Source organism: Elephas maximus, chromosome 9, assembly GCF_024166365.1.
Source record: "Elephas maximus indicus isolate mEleMax1 chromosome 9, mEleMax1 primary haplotype, whole genome shotgun sequence".
Lineage (NCBI taxonomy): Eukaryota > Metazoa > Chordata > Mammalia > Proboscidea > Elephantidae > Elephas > Elephas maximus.
The window spans coordinates 46,559,000-46,571,885 of NC_064827.1; the positions used below are offsets into that span (position 1 = coordinate 46,559,000).

The following is a 12,886-nucleotide window of genomic DNA, read 5'->3' on the forward strand; positions in this document are numbered from 1 at the left end:
CCATAGTAGCCTCACAGGGATATTATTTTGTGTCCTTGGCAAAAAAAACCCCAATAATTTAACCCAATAATCAGGCATTATTTTCCATCATATTAGCAAACATTTTTTTAAAATAATAACATTCAGTGTCTACAAATGTCTGTCCTGGCAGGAGTGTAAATTCCTTGGAGACAATTTGATAATATATATCCATTTTCTTAAAAACTGAACATATGCCTAGATCCAGTAATTTCACTTCTAGGAATTTATCCCAAGAAAATACTTGGGAAGTGGCCAGCTTTTATAATAATGAAAAATTGGAAACAACACAAATGTACAATGGCAGGAGATTTATTGAATAAATTGTGATATGACCAGAGAAAATAATGCTGTATAGCCATTTAAATGATTGTATAAATGATTAAATATTCGTATGAAATTATTTCTATGAAATAATAAGTGGGAAACATATACCATGTTTTTACACAAATAACGCACACTTTCTACATTTGTTTGCCAACCATGCCCTCCCCCCGTTAGGTATTTTCATAAGCGCCTCTATACTAATTTTTTTTTGCATATGGCTGTAAAAAAAAAATAGCATAGCATGCTTATGAAAATGTCTCGGGGGAGGGTGCTTTGGCAAACAAATGCAGAAGATTGTGCTATTTGCATACAAAATTATATGCATGTATAAGCATAGAAAAAGAATGATAGTTGATAACTTTGAGAGGGAGAATTATAGGTGATTTTATTTTCCTCATTATACTCTTCTGTATGATTTACTATAAGCATATATTACTTCAGTTTTTAAAATTAGGTTAAAAATAAATAGGTAATGTAGTACTAAGGGTATACTCATAAAGGAGCCCAGGTGGCCAACAGTTAAATGCTTGGCTGCTAAACGAAAAGTTGGCAGTTCAGATCCACCCGGCGGCTCTGCGGGAGAAAGACCTGGCGATCTGCTCTCTTAATGATTACAGTGTAGAAAACCCCGTGGGTCAGTTCTGCTCTGTCATGTGGGATCACTGTGAGTCAATATCGACTGGTCAGCCCATAGCAACAACAAAGGCTTATAATGAAAATCAGTAGTCCTGCCCCACTTCTCCTTAGCCTCTAATCTTGCAACCTCTTTCAACTTGTCTAGCTGTTTGCTCTGGTATTTTCCTCCATATTTCTGAGAAATAAGTTTATATTACTATTTCCTAATTTATTAATTTTGGATATTGTCTAATTATTATGGTAGACTTTTAGCTTTCATGCCACTGCCCCTCCTTCCCTTTACTATATCTTCCCAACATCATTATGTCACTGTTTTTGTTAAATCATTTTTCATTGTTAACATTATGACAATGTAAATATTGTTCATTGCTGAGCCAAGTAGTGAACTATAATTTTGTTTTTCTTAGATTCCATAATTCCCTCTTTATTTTATTTGCTTAGTTTTTCATGTACTTGTTAATTTTTCCAACATCCTCCAACAGCCTCTCAGTGAAATTTTCTACACAAATACTCAGATAATCTATCCATCCCTATTTTTTTTTTTTTTCTTAAAACCTCATGTCTTCATGTTTCCCTGTAGGTCTGACATAGAGGTGTTACCAAAGTACATCCCTTCATAGTCATCCTGGGTGTTCCTTTGCCTCTTGACTGTAATCCCCAATTTCCTGGATTCCATTTCTTCTTTATAGATTTACTTCCTTGTTTTGCAGGAGCACATCCTCTAGTAGCTTTTTGAGAAAGGGCATGTGAAGGTAAATTTTTTGACATTTGAACATCTGAAAATATGGCTGGGTGTAGAATTCCTTCAGAATTTTGAAGACATGCTTCAGTGTCTTTGAGCTTCCATTATTGCTACTGAGAATTGTAATGCCATTTTAATTCCTAATTCTTTGTGATCTGTTTTTTCTCTGGAAGTTTTGAAATACTGTCTTTCTAGTTTCCCAGTGCTATTCCTTGATGTCTTTTTTCATTCAGTATGCAGGGCAATTGGTAGATGTTCTGGAAACTTAGGTTCTTCATTTCAGAGAAATTTTATTAAATTATTTGTTAATATTCTTACCTCCATTTTCTTTGTTCTTGCCTTCAGAAACACCAGTTAGATGAATATTGGACCTCCTAGATTAATACTACACATTTCTAATGTTTTCTGTTTTCCCTGTCTTTGGTTTGGGGTTTCTCTTCATTGACTACATTTCTCAAATTTTTAATTGAATTTTTTCTTCCACTTATTTTATTTTTAGTTTCTGATTTAGGAAATAATATTAAAATCTTTATTCCCTGTCCTTGAACATAGAGAATGTGACAGCTGGAGTTGGGCTCAAAAGAGCTCACAAGGACTTACAGGGACATATCAATTGGTCCTTGAGATAAAGACAATAGATAGAATAATCTTAGAAAATATCTTTCAGGGAACTTTTCACATGAGCCAGAACGCAGAAGACTTTTCACTCTTGTCTTTTTCTATTAAAGTATAGTGAATAGAAATTTGTTGGACAAATGAAGACCCTCCTGACTGTCTCTACTGAAATCTATACCAATGATCTTTAAGAAAGACAATTCAAAACGTAGGATGACAGTTTCTAGCCAATCTGTAAAAAGGTGAAGCTTTAAATGGTTTTGCCCATTTGTAATGTTAATATGTACTGATGACTCTGTAACCTTCCTTGGACCAGGGCAGACATGGCTGTGGCAGCATGCTTGTCCGTTTTCCCACTGCTTTCTATTCTGTAATATCCTCTGGACTTGGGCAGACATGACTGTGGCAGCATGCTTGTCCGTTTTCCCATTCTTGCTTCCTGTTGTTGTTAGGTGCTGTCGAGTCGGTTCCGACTCATAGCGACCCTATGCACAACAGAACGAAAAACTGCCCAGTCCTGCTCCATCGTTACAATCGTTGTTATGCTTGAGCTCATTGTTGCAGCCACTGTGTCAATCCACCTTGTTGAGGGTCTTCCTCTTCTCCGCTGACCCTGTCCCTGTTCTCTACCAAGCATGATGTCCTTCTCCAGGAACTGATTCCTCCTGACAACATGTCCAAAGTATGTAAGATGGAGTCTCGCCATCCTTGCTTCTAAGGAGCATTCTTGTTGTACTACTTCCAAGACAGATTTGTTCGTTCTTTTGGCAGTCCACGGTATATTCAATATTCTTCGCCAACACCACAATTCAAAGGCATCAACTCTTCTTCGGTCTTCTTTATTCATTGTCCACCTTTCAGATGCATATGCTGTGATTGAAAATACCATGGCCTGGGTCAGGTGCACCTTAGTCTTCAGAGTAACATCTTTGCTCTTCAACACTTTGAAGAGGTTCTTTGCAGCATATTTGCCCAATGCAATGTGTCTTTTGATTTCTTGACGGCTGCTTTCAGGGCTGTTGATTGTGGATCCAAGTAAAATGAAATCCTTGACAACTTCAGTCTTTTCTCTGTTTATCATGATGTTGCTCATTGGTCCAGTTGTGAGGATTTTTGTTTTCTTTATGTTGAGGTGTAATCCATAGTGAAGGCTGTGGTCTTTGATCTTCATTAGTAAGTGCTTCAAGTCCTCTTCATTTTCAGCAAGCAAGGTTGTGTCATCTGCATAATGCAGGTTATTAATGAGTCTTCCTCCAATCCTGATGCCCTGTTCTTCTTCATATAGTCCAGCTTCTTGTATTATTTCTTCAGTATACAGATTAAATAGGTGTGGTGAAAGAATACAACCCTGACGCACACCTTTCCTAACTTTAAACCAATCAGTATCCCCTCGTTCTGTCCGAACAACTGCCTCTTGATCTATGTAAAGGTTCCTCGTGAGCACAATTAAGTGTTCTGGAATTCCCATTCTTCGCAGTATTACCCATAGTTTGTTATGATCCACACAGTCGAATGCATTTGCATAGTCAATAAAACACAGGTAAACATCCTTCTGGTATTCTCTGCTTTCAGCCAGGATCCATCTAACATCAGCAATGATATCCCTGGTTCCACGTCCTCTTCTGAAACTGCCCTGAATTTCTGGCAGTTCCCTGTCGATATACTGCTGCAGCCATTTTTGAATGATCTTCAGCAAAATTTTGCTTGCTTGTGATATTAATGATATTCTTCTATAATTTCCACATTTGGTTGGATCACCTGTCTTGGGAATAGGCATAAATATGGATCTCTTCCAGTCATTTGGCCAGGAAGCTGTCTTCCACATTTCTTGGCATAGACAGGTGAGCACCTCCAGCGCTGCACCTGTTTGTTGAAACATCTCAATTGATATTCCATCAATTCCTGGAGCCTTGTTTTTCGCCAATGCCTTCAGAGCAGCTTGGACTTCTTCCTTCAGTACCATCAGTTCCTGATTATATGGCACCTCTTGAAACGGTTGAATATCGACTAATTCTTTTTGGTATAATGACTCTGTGTATTCCTTCCATCTTCTTTTGATGCTTCCTGTGTCGTTTAATATTTTCCCCACGGAATCCTTCACTATTGCAGCTCGAGGCTTGAATTTTTTCTTCAGTTCTTTCAGCTTGAGAAATGCCGAGCGTGTTCTTCCCTATTGGTTTTCCATCTCCAGTTCTTCGCACATATCATTATAATACTTTCCTTTGTCTTCTTGAGAGGCCCTTTGAAATCTTCGGTTCAGTTCTTTTACTTCATCAATTCTTCCTTTTGCTTTAGCTGCTTGACGCGCAAGAGCAGGACATCCATCTTGGTCTTTTTTTTCTTTCCTGTCTTTTCAGTGACCTCTTGCTTTCTTCATGGATGATGTCCTTGATGTCCTTTCACAACTCGTCTGGTTTTCAGTCATTAGTGTTCAATGTGTCAAATGTGTTCTTGAGATGTCTCTAAATTCAGGTGGGATATACTCAAGGTCATATTTTGGCTCTTGTGGACTTGCTCTGATTTTCTTCAGTTTCAGCTTGAACTTGCATATGAGAAATTGGTGGTCTGTTCCACAGCTGGCCCCTGGCCTTGTTCTGACTGATGATATTGAGCTTTTCCATTGTCTCTGTCCCCAGATGTAGTCAGTTTGATTTCTGTGTGTTCCATCTGGCGAGGTCCATGTGTATAGTCACAGTTTATGTTGGTGAAAGAAGGTATTTGCAATGAAGAAGTCGTTGGTCTTGCAAAATTCTATCGTTCGATCTCTGGCATTGTTTCTGTCACCAAGGCCGTATTTTCCAACTACTGATCCTTCTTCTTTGTTTCCAACTTTCACATTCCAATTGCCAGTAATTATCAATGCATCTTGATTGCATGTTTGATCAATTTCAGACTGCAGCAGCTGGTAAAAATCATCTATTTCTTCATCTTTGGCCCTAGTGGTTGGTGCGTAAATTTGGATAATAGTCATATTAACTGGTCTTCCTTGTAAAAAAAAGTATGGATATTATCCTATCACTGACAGCATTGTACTTCAGTATAGATCTTGAAACGTTCTTTTTGATGATGAATGCAACACCATTCCTCTTTGAGTTGTCATTCCCAGCATAGTAGACTATACGATTGTCTGATTCAAAATGGCCAATGCTGTCCATTTCAGCTCACTAATTTTTTTTTTTTAATGCCTAGGATATCGAAGTTTATGTGTTCCATTTCATTTTTGACGATTTCCAATTTTCCTAGATTCATACTTCGTACATTCCAGGTTCTGTTTATTAATGGATGTTTGCAGCTGTTTCTTCTTATTTTGAGTCATGCCACATCAGTAAATGAAGGTCCCGAAAGCTTTACTCCATCCACGTCATTAAGGTCAATTCTACTTTGAGGAGGCAGCTCTTCCCCCGTCATCTTTTGAGTGCCTTCCAACCTGGGGGCCTCATCTTCCAGCACTATATCAGACAATGTTCTGCTGCTATTCATAAGGTTTTCACTGGCCAATGCTTTTCAGAAGTAGACTGCTGGGTCCTTCTTCCTAGTTTGTCATAGTCTGGATGCCCAGCTGAAAGCTGTCCTCTGTGGGTTACCCTGCTGGTATCTGAATACCGGTGGCATAGCTTCCAGCATCACAGCAACACGCAAGCCCCCACAGTACGACAAACTGGAGACGTGTGCTTACTCTGTAATATTTCCTTGGACTTGGGCAGACATTAGCTCTGGCAGTATGCTTGTCCACTTCTCAACTTTTGTCTTTTTGAATATATGCCGAATAAAACTTTCTTTTTGCTTTATTAAACTTTGTGATGGTTTTTCCCCTACAACATTTCCAAGTATTCTTCTTCTCTGATCGTTCCCATTTTCAACAACAGAAAATCCTCTTCTTGTTTCATGAATGTAGTATCTTTCTGGAATCTAAATTATAGATTAAAACTTTGTTCTTCTGTTTCCTGCATTGTTTCTGCCTCTTTTGAGTTTCCATGTTTGTTCTGGTTTGTTTTTCATAGAATATGCAGGCTTTCCTCAAATATCCATTCATGTGTAAGAACTAGGCAGTAAAACAAATGATTGAAAGCTTTGTATAATGAACGGGGCCAATAGACTAACAGATTTCAATGCATGGTGATCTTGCAGCAAGTTGCCTTTTTGCTGGGGGAAGGCGTTATTATTGTCTGGTGCTGTTCTGTTCTGTTCTCCAGAAAGGGATTGTCTAGTCTCTTTCTTAGTATATAAAATCGTAGCTGCTAGTATTCTGGGAACTGGGCAAGGGAAGGGAATGGAGGTCTTGCCCCAGGATTGAGATTGTTACTTAAGCTTTCTATTTTCATTCATCTGCCTTCTATTGTGCCTGGTCTCTCCAGTGAATAGGCTCTTGTCTCCAGTAAGGTAGGAAAGGGGAGTTGTATAGGTAGGCAAATGGAGAGGAGTAGGGCCAATAAATAGGATTGCTGCTTATAAAGATCTGTTTCCATATTTTCAGCTCTTTGCCTCATTCCTGCTTTCTGCTGTACCTGTTTTCCCTAGTTCCCAAACTATCTTAGGCCAAATCAGCTCATTTTCATCAGAATCTCCCTCTGAAGGCTCTTAAGTTTCTATTTCCTATGCTCTGAAAACTCAGTTACCTCTCCTTTAAAGGCTTCTAGTTTACAAACATTTGTTGACGTCTCTCATCTGTTGTCTTCTCTCCTGTTCTCTTTATCTTATGGGTTTATATCGTTTTTCATTCCTTTACCTCTTTTATTCTTTCACTGTGATTTATAGGGTTTAGGAAGGAGAATAGGTAAAGATACTGTTTCAATTCACCATGTTTAACTAGAATTCTACTGTTACCTTTATAATTAAAAAAATATGAGGTGCCTAAAACTAAAGACAGTACTCCACGTGATGTCCCCATTGCAGAATAAAGATAGACCAACACATTCCTTGATCTGAATGGAATTTGTTTTTGGTTGTAGTCTATGTCTGTGTTAGCTTTTTTTTTAATCCATTAATTTGTATTTGGCTTCCATCTGACTGAAATTCTTAACTCTTTGGACTTTCAATGTGATCAGTTCAGGTGTTCTGTTTTCATATATATGCCCTGGTAGGTAGATCCTCCCACCTCACCCACCCATTAAAAATTAGGTTACTTATTTCAGTATGTCCATTGCGTTAATCAGGACTTTAAATAGCAAGTAACAGAAACCCAACCAGTACCGGCTTCAGAAAAAATAGGATATTATTATCTCCTATAGGCAAACCACAGTGTGATAAACAGAATAATGAGCCCCCTAAAAAGGTCCGTGTTCTAATCCCCAGAACCTATGCATATGTTACTTGTACGTGGGAAATGGGACATTGTAGATGTTATTAAGTTAAGGATCTTGAGATGGGAAAACATGATCCTGGATTACCTGGGCGGACCCAGTGTAATCACAAGGGTCTTCATAAGAGGACAGCAGAAAGGTCAGAGCCAGACAAGGACATGCAGAGAGGAGAGAGAGAGAGAGAGGGGTGGAGGGAGGGAGGAAGAGATCGATTTGCAGATGATATGCTGCTGGCTTTGAAGATGGTGTTGCAGTGGTTAAGGGACTTAACTGCTAACTGAAAGGTCCACAGTTCGAAACCACCAGCAGCTCCCTGGGAGAAAGATGTGGCAGTCTGCTTTCGTAGAGATTTACAGCATTGGAAACCCTGTGGGGTCGCTATGAGTTGGAATTGACTTGATGGCAGTGGGTTTTTGTTTTTTTATATGTATACTAATGGTTTTGAAGATGGCAGAAAGGGCTGTGAGCCCAGGAATGCAGGTAACATCTAGAAGCTGGAACTTAGGTCTATTTCCTACTAGGGGTGTGGTTAAGAAGGGTTCCTGATATCACAATAAAACTGGCATAGTCTTGCTTATATACCTCATAACACCTTTGGAAAAGCAACATGATAAAAAAGCACTTTGCAATCTTCAGCTAAGTCAAGACTTATAGAAGATTCATTTAGAAAATCTTTGATATTCTCTTTTTCATGTAAAGATAATTTCTACTGCTGGCTGTGGGATTCAAGAAGGGCTTCCTGGAAGAGGTGGATTTTTAAGCTGGTCTTTGAAAGCTGGGAAGGATTTGGGCACATAAACATAGACTGAAAAGGTACTTCAGTCCTAGGGAACAGCACCAGGGAAGCCATGGACGCAGGAAAATCATAGGGGAAGGCATGAGTAGCGAGTAGTGAGTGGCCCAGTTTTGGGGAGATAAAGGTAGACAAGAGGTAGTAAATTGCATGGTATGTGCAGAGACTGGCGAGAGGTTCAGAGTAGTGAGGTTGTGGGGTAAATTAAGAGGAGCAGTGGAAGATGGGACAGTAGGACCAGTTGGGTGGATCAGACTATGAAGGGCCTTGATTGCCAGGCTGAGGAGTTGAGACTATTTTATAAGCAGTTTAAGCCTGAAGGTCTTTGAATTGAGGAGAGAAAATATTAACACAGAAAGGAATCTTGGAGGTTATTTACCTGTTAGCAAACCTGTTGCTGTCAACTCTATTCCAACTCATAGTGACCCTATAGGACAGAGTAGAGGTGTCCCATAGGGTTTCCGAGGCTCTAAATCTTCTTGGAAACGGACTGCCCCATTTTCTCCCACAGAGCGGCTGGCGGGTTCAAACTGCCAACCATTTGGCTGACAGCCAAGTGCTTAACCACTGCACCACCAGGGCTCTTTGGAGGTTATTTAGGCCAACCCAAGTTGAGGCACAAAGAGTGGAAGGGGCTTGCTTTACTGTAGCAAGTTCTTGGCCAGCACTGGCTTCCACATCTCCTGGCAGTTCCCCAAAGCTAAGGCAGTAGTTCCCACAAGTGGTAGTTTGCAGACCTGTCTGTACACCTGAGTGCCTGCTAATCTCCAGAGTGAAAGCCCTGACTTTCTCTTCCTTTAGAAAGCCCCCTAGGGTCCTTATTCCATTTCTGTTGAAAGGAAGTCCACTGCTCAGGCCATTCACCCTACAGACTGGAAGATCCTGAAGCTTAGTGATCCTGAGTACTGCATGTCTGCTCGGTTTACTCCCCCAGCTTCTACCTGGCTGGATGATTGTGCAGGAGCAGCTGCGGGGAGGTCCTCTAGAATCCTATCTTTAGATTTTTGACAATCCAGTGGAAGCCCTCTTGCCTGATGTAATTGGGAGCAATAGTAGGTCAATTTTTAAAAGTTGATTAAGGATCAAAGAAGATGCCAACAGACACATGAGGAAATGCTAATGATCACTAGCCATTAAAAAAAAAAAAAAAAAAACTTTTTTTTTTTTTAGAGAAATGCAAATCAAAACCACAATGAGATACCATCTCACCCCCGGCATTACTGGCATAAATCAATAAAACAGGAAATAACAAATGTTGGAGAGGCTGTGGAGAGATCAGAACTCTTATGCACTGCTGGTGGGAATGCAAAATGATACAAACATTTTAAAAAATATGTCACTTCCTTAGAAAGCTAGAAAATAGAAATACCGTATGGTCCAGCAATCCCACTCCTAGGAATATATCCTAGAGACATAAATGTCGTCACATGAATAGACATATGAACACCCATGTTTATTGCAGCATTGTTCACAATAGCAAAAAGATGGAAACAACCTAGATGCCCATCAACAGATGAAGGAATAAATGAGCTGTGGTACATATACACAATGGAGTATTACGCAATGATCAATAATAAAGATGAATCTGTGAAGCGTCTCATAACATGGAGGAATCTGGAGGGCATTACACTGAGTGGCATAAGTCAATCACAAAAGGACAAATACTGTATGAGCCCACTGCTGTAAAAATTCATGAAAAGGTTTACGTGCCTGGGGAAGCTAGCACAATCTGTACAAGACAAGCTCATAGTAACTCCGTAGACACATCCAAACTCCCTGAAGGACCGAATTGCTGGGCTGAGGGCTGTGGGGACAATGGTCTCAGGGAACATGTAGCTCAATTGGCATAACATAGTTTATAAAGAAAGTGTTCTACATTCTGTTTTGATAAGTAGCGCCTGGGGTCTTAAAAGCCTGTGAGGGGCCGTCTAGGATACTCCACTGGCCTCACCCCTTCAGGAGCAAGGAAGAATGAAGAAAAGTAAAGATACAAGGGAAAGATTAGCCCAAAGGGCTAATGTACCACGTCTACCCCGGCGTCTACTAGACTGAGTCCAGTACAACTAGATGGTGCCCGGCTACCACCACTGACAGCTCTGACAAGGATCACAATAGAGGGTCCCGGACAGAGCTGGAGAAAAATGTAGAACAAAATTCTAACTCAAAAAGAAAGACCAGACTTGCCGGCCTGACAGAGACTGGAGAAACCCTGAGAGTATGGCCCCCGGACACCCTTTCAGCTCAGATATGAAGTCACTCCTGAGATTCATCCTACAGCCAAAGATTGAACAGTCCCATGGAACAAAACAAGACTAAAGGGGCACACCAGCCCTGAGGCAGGGATTGGAAGGCAGGAGGGAACAGGAGAGCTGGTAATAGGGAACCCAGGGTTGAAAAGGGAGAGAGTTGACATGTCATGGGTTTGTTAACCAATGTCATACAATAATGTGTATGCTTACTGTTTGATGAGAAACTAGTTTGTTCTGTAAAACTTCATCTAAAGTACAAAAAAAAAAAAGGCAGTAATTTTTTTAAAAAGGTGCCTGTATTTTTTAAATATATAAATGTACATTTATTTGCAAGTCTTTTGCTGAAGGTCAAGGTTATTTGGTCATGGATCCATTTTCCACATCTTCCTTTTCCTTGCCCTCCTGGTATAGATCCCTGTATTACTCTGTTGATTACTGCTAGATCCTGTTTGCCAATATTTTTATGTAGGATATTTACTTCGATGTTCATAAGGGAAACTGGTTGTATTTTTAACCTTATCATGCCCTTTTTTTTGGTCAAAATTGGTATCAGTGTTACACTGGCTGCTTAAAAAGAATTTGGAAACTTCTTTATGCTCCAGAATAGTTAAAATAGCATTAGCGGGAAAAACGGTTAAGCTGGCTAAATGCAATGTGATAGCCTAGATTGAACTCTGGACCAGAAAAAAAGACCTAAGTGGAAAAAAACTGGTGAAATCTGAATAAAATCTGTAGTTTAGTTAATAGTATTGAACCAGTATTTATTTCTTGGTATGGACAAAGATACAATGATTATATAGAATGATAGCATTAGGAAAAGCTAAACGAAGGGTATATAAGAACTCTCTGCATTATCTTTGCAGTATTTTTTATACATCTAAAGTGATTCCAAAATAAAAACTTAAAAAAATAAAACCCAGCAAAACAAAACCAATCATTAGGTAAACTACATCTTGCAGATTTTGAAAAATTCACCTTTGAACCTGTCTGGGCCTGGGACTTTTTTGGAGGGTTAGCTCTTTAACAACTTTCACTTCTATGGTAATTGTCTTTTTAGATTTCTGTCTCTTCTAGGGGAAATCCTGGTGGCTTAGTGGTTAAGTGCTACGGTTGCTAACCAAAGGGTCAGCAGTTCAAATCTGCCAGGCGCTCCTTGGAAACTCTGTGGGGCAGTTCTACTCTGTCCTATAGGGTCGCTATGAGTTGGAATCGACTCGACAGCACTGGGGTTTTGTTATCTCCTCTAGGGTCATCTGAGACCATGTACGTTATCCTGGAAAACAATTCATGTCATCCAGGTTTTCAGATTTATTTAAAAAAAAAAAAATTTATTTACGTAGTATTAAACAACATATTGTTGTTATGTGCCCTCAAATTGATTCACACTCATAGCAACCCTATAGGACAGAGTAGAACTGCCCTATAGGGTTTCCTATGCTGTGAATCTTTACTAGAGCAGATTGCCAGATTTTTCTCCCATGGGTTCAAATCACTGACCTTTTAGTTAGCAGCAAGCACTTAACCATTGTGCCACCAGGGCTCCTCTGTTAAAATAACGTGATCTCTGGTAATTCTGTTTCATTTCCTCTGTATCCATGGTTGGAAACCCTGGTGGCATAGTGGTTAAGTGCTATGGCTGCTAACCAAGAGGTAGGCAGTTTGAATCCACCAGGTGCTCCATGGAAACTCTATGGGGCAGTTCTACTCTGTCCTAACTCAACGGCAGTGGGTTTGGTTTGGTTTGTGGGTATCCATGGTTGTTTCCCACTAGCATATCATATTTTGGGTGGTTATTTATTAGCTTGTGAAATTAGTTTTGTGAATCGAGACTATTATTTTAAAAAGTGAAATGGATTCAAATAGAAAAATATTAATACATATTGTTTTATGAAACTTTAATCTCAAGTATATATATGTTCTTTCTTGGCAACCTGACAATATCTATCACAGCACAAATAAATATAACCTTTGATCCAGCAATTCAGTATTTGGGAACTTATCCAGATATATACTTGCATACCTATAGAAATGGTATGTGTACAACATAACTCAGTGCAACATTGTTTATAATAGCAAAAGATTAGCAATAACCCAAATGTCTATCAACAGAGGACTACTTTTAAAATTAAAGTACATTCATACAATGGAATACTCAGTAGTTGTGAAAAAGAATGAAAAAGTACTTCAAGTACTGATGTGGAAAGAG

General features: G+C 39.4%; 1 protein-coding gene across 10 annotated transcripts in view; it reads left to right on the plus strand.

Moving 5' to 3' along the window:
* The window catches only part of FRMPD1 (FERM and PDZ domain containing 1), a 173,148-nt gene that overhangs the window by 107,830 nt on the left and 52,432 nt on the right, over nucleotides 1-12,886 (plus strand). The window lies entirely within an intron of this gene.